This window comes from Alexandromys fortis, unplaced genomic scaffold (genome assembly GCF_014885135.2).
Source record: "Alexandromys fortis isolate MF-2015 unplaced genomic scaffold, M_Fortis_MF-2015_v1.1 scaffold_55, whole genome shotgun sequence".
Classification (NCBI taxonomy): domain Eukaryota; kingdom Metazoa; phylum Chordata; class Mammalia; order Rodentia; family Cricetidae; genus Alexandromys; species Alexandromys fortis.
In genome coordinates, this window is record NW_026067936.1 from 2,596,412 (window position 1) to 2,604,406 (window position 7,995).

The following is a 7,995-nucleotide window of genomic DNA, read 5'->3' on the forward strand; positions in this document are numbered from 1 at the left end:
ATAGGGTTCTGGACTTCTCGGAACAGAAAGCAAGGGCGTGTATCGGTTTCCTCATCTGATCGCTACGTCTGTTCCTTTTGTAAGTTCACGTCTCTGGGTTGATGGTTCTAAGTAATCACCACCAGGCCCCAGGAAACTACCTCTGCACTCCCTTCGAGACTGTTTACCCGGCCCTGTCATTGTTTTATTCCTATTTCCTAGAACGGGGAGGGCTGGAGGTTTGCAGAGCACGACCTCCTTCCTCTCTCTCGGGTGATCGCTCAGGGACAAACACCCTCACGTCACTCGGTGCCGAGGTCTGGCCCCGAGCAGCGCAGGGCCCGGGCACGTGACCCGCCCGCAGTCCTCGCGGTGGCCCGCGGCCCGGGATGCAGTCGCGCTGACGTCCTCCTGGTTACCCACAAGCCTCTGTGCCCCGGTGCGGGCAGGAAGAGGGCAGCCGGGTCCAGCGCCTGCCCAGGAGGTCGGGGTGCCTTCTGAGCCGGACGCGGACGCTGCTCGGCAGCCCCTAAGCCCCCAGTGCTTGCAGCCTGGCAGCCTTCCGTCTCTCAGCGGGGCAGCAGGGGAGACTGCCAGCCCTGGCTCAGACTCTCGTCCTAAAGTGCAGCCCCCTGTCGGGACGCCGGGGGCCGGGGCGCTCTGCTGACAGCTGTCAGAGTGACAGCGACTCCCGAACCCGAGCACTCTCTGCTCTGCGTAACCGCGTCCGGCTCCTTAGGGTCTTCCTAACGTCTAGGAATTGTAGAGCAGGGCCACTCGAGTACCATATGGCGTCTAGTACGTGCTGCCGTTTAGTAAGTATTAGCCCCGCAGGCCCGACCTGGCCGCCCCTCCGCACCAGCCCTTCCTGTCCCTCTGCCTCATCGCCTGCGGTCTCGCGTCGGCTCCAGACTCTCGCGCGCCCCTCCTCTCGGCGGCTGACGAGCCTCTTCCTCCTTCGCTCCCAGCGCCCGGGCTCAGGACTGCATTTCCCGGCAGGCGTCGCGGCCTGTGGCCAATGAGGGACCTAGGATTTGGCGGCGGCGCCGCCGAACGGGGCGGGGGGGCTTTGTGCGCGGAGGCGGCGGCGGCGGCGGCGACGGCGGCGGCGGCGGGAGCTGGCGGCACGGAGATCCGGACGGAGGCCGAGGCCGGGGCTGTGTGCCGGGCGCCTAGGAGAGGTGTGCAGCTTTCGATTGAAGCTCCGGGTCCCCGCTGCCCTTCGGGGCCGCCAGCCTCCGGCTCCTCTCCGGCACCAGCAGCTACTCGGCGACCCCCGTCCGGCCGCCTCCCCTTCGCTCCGCGTCGCCCGCAGCCTTCCGTCTGCCCGCAAACGAGCCCGGCCGGCCGGGCCGTGGCCCTACTCAGTGCCGGCCGCCATGGCAAGGGTGCTTGGCGCGGGGGAAATCTAGTCCGAGGATTTCATGCGGCCTAGCTCGGTTCCGTCTCCTGCGCCCGCGGTCCCGGCAGCTGCCGGCAACCCAGCCCCACTTCGGGCCTCCGTGTCTCTCCTGTGATCGTACTGACACGGCCGGGGGGTTAGAATGGAACAAACTGAAGGTAAAGTGCTTGTGTGTGCCTGCGTGTGTGTGTGTGAGCGCGCGCGTGTGTGTGCTTGTGTGTGTGTGTGTGTGTGTGTGTGTGTTGCGCGTCAGGGCTGAGGAGGCTCCCTGGGGTGGGGGCGACCTAAGACCCAGACAGCGGTACGGAGTGAGACCCTGGAAGGGGAGGTGCCGCGGGGTGGCCTGGAAGGGTTCGAGGAAGGAAGAGCAGATGGTAAGGTGGGTGTGGAAGGAATCGGGAGGTGGGGCAGGTAGGCTTGGGATATGATGTAGTGGTGCTGAGCTGGGAATTGGGAGTAGAGGTGGGATGGGGGCGGGGATAAGGATGGAAACGGGGGAGGGGGAGGGAAAGAAGAGTTAGATTTGGACATTAGAGACCTCGGTAGACTGCAAATTAGGGAGGTCTGGAATGGAATGTGGAAACTAGAAGACTTGGGGGAAAGGGATGAGATTGATGGAGAACAAGGCATCGCCTGGGAATCAAGGGAGAAACTAGTGAATCAAAGTGGAGGAAAAGATAAGATTAGGAAATAGGGATGAAAAATGATTGTGTCAGGATGCAATAGGAGGATAGGAAATAGACGCAGAAAACCGAAAGACATACGACTGGGCTAGGGAAAGGACACTAGCTGAATGTTGGAAGGGATGAGAATTATCGACCAGGCGTCACCGGAGTGTGAGGAAAAGAAGGATGGAGATTATGAAGTGTTAGAAAGGAAAGCCTTTTGTTCCTATATTTGTGTGTATTCTGTCTTGTATTTCAAGGCTAGAGAAATAGAGAAGCTAGTGGTTATGGGGTTGTGATTGTTGTGAAATGAGGGCGGTGTGGGTGTTACTGTTCTGAGCGAAGAGGAGATGTGTTTGTGTTATGGTAGGGAGACAGGGAGAGACATGGCCATAATTTGATGGTTTTGGTGAGGGAGTGAAGACTATTCAGATTTAAAGGGGGCAGGGGCAGCCATGTTTGCTACCAGGCACTGCAGTGTAAATAAATTCCTTTTCCTCTCCCGACATCTGCGTGAATCTGGAACCGACCAGTTCACATTGTTACACCCCCCTCCCTTCTATTCATGAACTTCTCTTAGCTCTTGGGTCATTTACGATTGCTCATAACCACCAAAGAAGGTAGTGATGTTTTCCATCTTGTGTGTTTTGCTGCTTCTCCCTTTTTTCCCCTTCTTCCTTCTGGTTGCAGAAGAAGCATACCGATAAATTGCAGTGTAAAATTTAACCCTTTTTTATAAATTTAAAATTATGGTTTTTTTTAACTAACTGAAGAAATCATTACTAACCTATTTCAAACATGATTGTGAAAAGTCTTAAATATTGATTGGTTTCAGACACCTCAGAAGCAAGTCAATATTTTTTTTCAATTCTTTAAGTAAACAAGGAAATTGAATTGGTTATTTTACTTGGGGCGCTCTTCGGAAGGGGTGGGGAAGATCAGCCCGTATCTGCTTGCCTAATTTTGAATATTGGAAAATTAGAAGTGTTCCTGGTGCTAGGTAATAATGCATGTTGTTATGGATAATGCTTTTTTTTTTCAAATCAGCTTTCTATCACCTCTTCCTTTTGCTTTCGTGTAGCTAGCTCAATACAGTGTCCAAATGCCAGTTCAGCACAGCACTGTGATCTGTGAAGTGACTTATAATCCTTAGATCCTCATTGAGTTGCCAGCGTTTAGGGGGTGGGTGGGTAGGAAGTTCTCTCACTCTCAGGAAAGCTAAGGTGAATCTTTAATGTAACTACTTGTATGATTCTGAATAGTTACTAAGGGTCTGAATCTTGACAAAGTAGATCAATTAGTATTGGGTGAAATCTCTTTTCATACTGAAAAGAATTCAATATGTGCCCTACTTAAAAGATAATCATAATTGTGATAAATCCAAAGTTTAGCCCATGACTGAGTAGTGAAACTGTTTCCTAATACCTATGTAATGGCCTCAGCCCATTTGTACTGCGGGCTGCTGCAACAAATCTTAATAGTAATGTTCTCTCGGTTTTTATGGAGTCTGGTGGGAAACTTAAATGTAATGTTGTTGAAGTGGTGCTTTCTGAGATTAGACTTGGCATAAATGTTGGGTTTATAGCGGGATATTTTGATTTGACAATATATGGTATGAATTTTTTTTTTTAATTCTGGAGACAAATTCAGTTCAAAAAAGCCATTCAGCATGTTCTTGAAATTTATTTTGATGCAGGTATTTTGTTTGTATTTCTTTCTTGGTTTGCATTTTATTTGTAATTAAGTAAACTTATGTGCATGAACTATTAATGCCGGCATTTTTAGGAAACTGAGCAATTATGTATTACAATAGAAAACATCTATTTGGAAACGCAAATGAGCCGTCTTAGAGTGCTCTGTTCTGGGTTCCTTGGATGGGTATCCATTCAGTGAAGAAGTCTATCGTAGTTATTAAACACCTGAAATAGAAATCTGTGCTGATTACTAAATTTTTAAAAATTATTTTATTTTTTTGTGTATGAGTGTTTTTACCTGTATATGTGTGTGTGTTCGTGGAGGCCAGAAGAGGGTGTCAGGTCCCTTGGATTTGGAATTATGGATGGTTGTGAGCTGCCATGTGGGTGCTGGGAATTGAACCTGGGTCCTCTGGAAGAACAGCTACTGTATTTAATCACTGAGTCATCTCTTTGACCCTGGTATATCTTTTTATTTATGTAGTGAGACACACTCTCTCATATATTCCAGGCTGGCCTCAAACTTTCAATGTAGCTGAGGCTGACCTTGAACTTCTGATCTTGAACTGCTGATAGTACAGACTCTAGCACGCCTCATTTATGTCAGGGTGCTAGGGTCCCTCCTAGGGCTCTAATGTTTGCTAAGCAGGCGTTTCACCAACTAAACTACATCCCTCTTCCCTTTTTTCTGAGTGGCAAATTAATGAATGGTTTTATAATGGTTAGATTAAAGAAATTTTGAATGAAGGAAGCTAATTGCCCACAAAACTGGTTAGTTTTGGTCCAACTGTCCAAAGTAACTCTAAAGACAATAGTTTCTGGAATTTTAAAATAATCATAATCAACAGTAATAGCTGTAGTAATAGTTGTCCTCTTGCAGTGTGCTATGCTTAGTGTCCTGCGTGAGTGCTTTCCCCTTATCTTCTCTATGGTTTTCTGAGACACTACTTCTAACTGCTTTCTGCAAATGGAGAAAGAGGTTAGATAACAGCATTACAAGTATTATTAAATATTTAAATAACCAAGCTGGTATTTGAGTATAGGTCTTTTGAATTATAGAACCCAGACAGCAAACTGTTTCTGCTCATTTCTTCTTTAAAGTCATAAGAATAACACATACTTGTTATTTAAGATATTTCAAAAGAATAGTGCCCCCATTGTCACTGTAACTACTTGGAAGTGTCTTGAGTGTCCTAGACAGTTTCGGAGGATTTCCTCACACACACACACACACACACACACACACACACACACACACACACACACATATATATATATATGGCTCACACTCATAATTCTAGAACCCAGGCCTCTCAACTACACCTTGGCCTTTTGTTTCTTTTCTTTTTGGGGCTTGTCCTGGAACTTGCTCTGTAGGCCAGGCTGGCCTCAAACTCACAAAGATCCGCCTGTCTCTGCCTCCCGAGTGCTGGGATTAAAGGTGGCCTTTTCTTATTTTATTGTGAGTTGCTCAGACTGGCCTCAAACTTGATATCCTCTTGTGTCAGTTCTTCCATGTATCTGACATTATGTGTACCAAAGCTCTGACTGCCGATTTGCTTTACTCAGCAGGCATATGGACCTACAACTTTGAGTCAGGGTGTCACTAGGTAACTCTGGCTGTCCTGGAACTCCCTAAGTAGACCAGGCTGGCCTCCGACTCACAGAGATTCATCTGCCTCTGCCTCTGCCTGAGTGCTGGGATTAAAGGCATCCCCCATTAGGTCCAGCTAAATTTACCATTCTTTTGCTATTTTAAGAATATAGTTGCTTGTGACTACATTTGTAACAGTCTGCTTTAATGGAAGATAAATGGTACAACCTAGCTTATTTTACGTGAGAAAAAACTGAGGCCTATAGAAGTTAAGTCCCAAGCTTTGGTGACAAACCGGTGACTCAAGAGCACATTACTTCCTTACTATGAAAGTTTTTGAGCTGTTCTGTAAGCTCCAGGTGAGAGGGAATGAGCTGAGGTCAGCCAGCGTTAGTGTAATGAATTCCAGGGAGTTGCAGTGAGGCAAGGGTTCATACTTGTGTTTTTTTCACACTTTGACAGGCAGCATATGGATAAAATGTTTTTATGAGTAAATGAATTATATCCAGGCTATTTTGAAGTTTGTGTTTTGTTCAATATAATAGGTTTTGGCAGAATTTTTCTTGTAATGAAATTGTCAATGAAATAGTTAGCAATGATGGTGGAAAATTAGAAGCCTAGTCTTGGTCTTAAAATTGAGACACTGATCAAGTTTTCTTTGTTTTGTTTTAATGAGCTGGAAATTCCTAATTAAAGGCAATAGTTTTAAAAGGATATCAGGCTGGACATGGTGATGCACGCCTTTAATACCAGCACTTGGGAAGCAGGGACAGGTGGATCTGTGAGTTCGAGGCCAGCTGGGGCTACAGAGAGAAACCCTGTGTTGAAACACACACACAGAAGAGAAGAAGAGTTGTCAAGTATGAGGCCAAGAGAAACATTTAGGATCCCAGCACTCAGGAGGATATCAAGTTGAGGCCAATCTGGTCTAAACAGTGAGACTTTATCTCAAATAAATAAATAAATAAAAATCAAAAAAAAAAAAAAACAAAAAACCACACACACAAAGAATTATAACATCCGTACTGTTCATTATAAAAAGGAAGAAATGATAAACACAGCATGGATGGATCTTGAGTTAATTCTCTTAAGTGAAGCAAGACCAAAAAGGAAACATATTCTATGATTCCAAACAAAAGTCATATATATACACACTGCTCCACAGTGACAAGCAAATCAGTCCCAAGAAATTAAAATTCTTAAAGCTTTAAAAAGATTTAGGAGTTGGTATTCATAAAAATCTGTTTTTCAATGCAGTGCTGTTTTTAGTTTTACTTTAGAGAAAAAAACAGTATTATTACTTTTAAAGAAGCAACTAAAATGATTTTTTATTAATAAACAACATATCTGACACTTGATTTTTTAAATAATTAATGAGCTTTATTTCTTTAGACTAATCTTTTCATAAATTATTAATAAGATGGGACCTGTGGGTGAGTTAGCTCAGCAGGTAAAGGCACTTGATGCCACACATGGCGACCTGAGTTAGATCATGGGACCTTAATGGTGGAAACAGAGAGTAACTCCTGAAAATCACCCCTACCTACACAGACACCCGCACAGATTAGGTTAATCTCAAACATTATAAAGAGTAATTTATCAACTAGATGTATTAGAGTCACCTTATTTTACTCTGTGTGTGTGTGTGTGTGTGTGTGTGTGTGTGTGTGTGTGTGTGCAGGTGTATTTCCTTTCACTCTGAGTTCCAGGGATCAAACTCAGGAAGTCAGCTGTCCAGGCATGTCTCTGACCCCTGAACTGCCTGGACAGTCCTTCCTACCTTCCTTTGTAAAAGCTTACAGGGTCTTCAGGCCATGGTGGTGCAGGCCTTTAATCCCAGTACTCGGGAGGCAAAGGCATCTTTGTGAGTTCAAGGCAGCCCGGTCTACAAAGTAAGTTCCAGGGCAGCCAGGGCTGTTAGACAGAGAAACCCTCTTGGAAAAAAAAAAAAGCTTACAATTTCATTTTCATTTTTACTAGTAACCTTAGGAAATATGTAGTAAGTTCTTTAAAACACCACTGTAGCATGTATAATACCTGTATAGTGTGACATGAAAAAGTAAAAGATGTATTTTGAATTTTGTGAATTAGAAAGCACTGTTTTTACTGAATGTGTGTTGTTACTCCTGTAGTACATCTGAACAAGATTTCGAATTTGAAAAGACTCCCTAAAGAGGATTCTTAGCTTATTTAAAAATTATAGGTATGGCTTATTTTGTTTGTTTTGTTTTAAGATAGGGTCTCCAGTAGTCCAGACTGGCTGGCCTCCACTGAACTCCCTATGTAACTGGGAGGCCTTGAACAAGTGATCCTTTTGACTCTGCTAAGCATGGACATTCTCTACTACACTGAACCAGATTGTTTTTTCTCTTTGAGACAGGCTGGCCCCAACCTGGAGGAGGCTAGCCTTGAACGCCTGTTTATACTACCTTCGTCTTCCAAGTGCTGGGGTTTATGAGCATGTATCACCAAGCTGGGGTTGATATGGACCTGATCCTAGTTAAGACTTCCATGGAGGCCGGGCGATGGTGGTGCACGCCTTTAATCCCAGCACTCCGGATGCAGAGACAGGTGGATCTCTGTGAGTTCGAGACCAGCCTGGTCTACAGAGCTAGTTCCAGGACAGGCTCCAAAGCCACGGAGAAATCCTGTCTCGAAAAA

General features: G+C 45.7%; 1 protein-coding gene across 5 annotated transcripts in view; it reads left to right on the forward strand.

Annotated features, from left to right (window-relative positions):
- The first annotated feature begins 337 nt into the window (after window positions 1-337).
- The window catches only part of Nsd3 (nuclear receptor binding SET domain protein 3), a 101,054-nt gene continuing 93,396 nt past the window's right edge, over window positions 338-7,995 (forward strand). For 3 of the 5 annotated variants that reach the window (XM_050146759.1, XM_050146761.1, XM_050146762.1), the window contains exon 1: window positions 1,070-1,539. The gene's annotated coding sequence lies outside the window, so the exon portion shown is untranslated. Of the gene's footprint in view, window positions 795-1,069; window positions 1,540-7,995 lie in introns of those variants that run through there. The other 2 variants (XM_050146760.1, XM_050146763.1) reach the window with 2 other exon arrangements.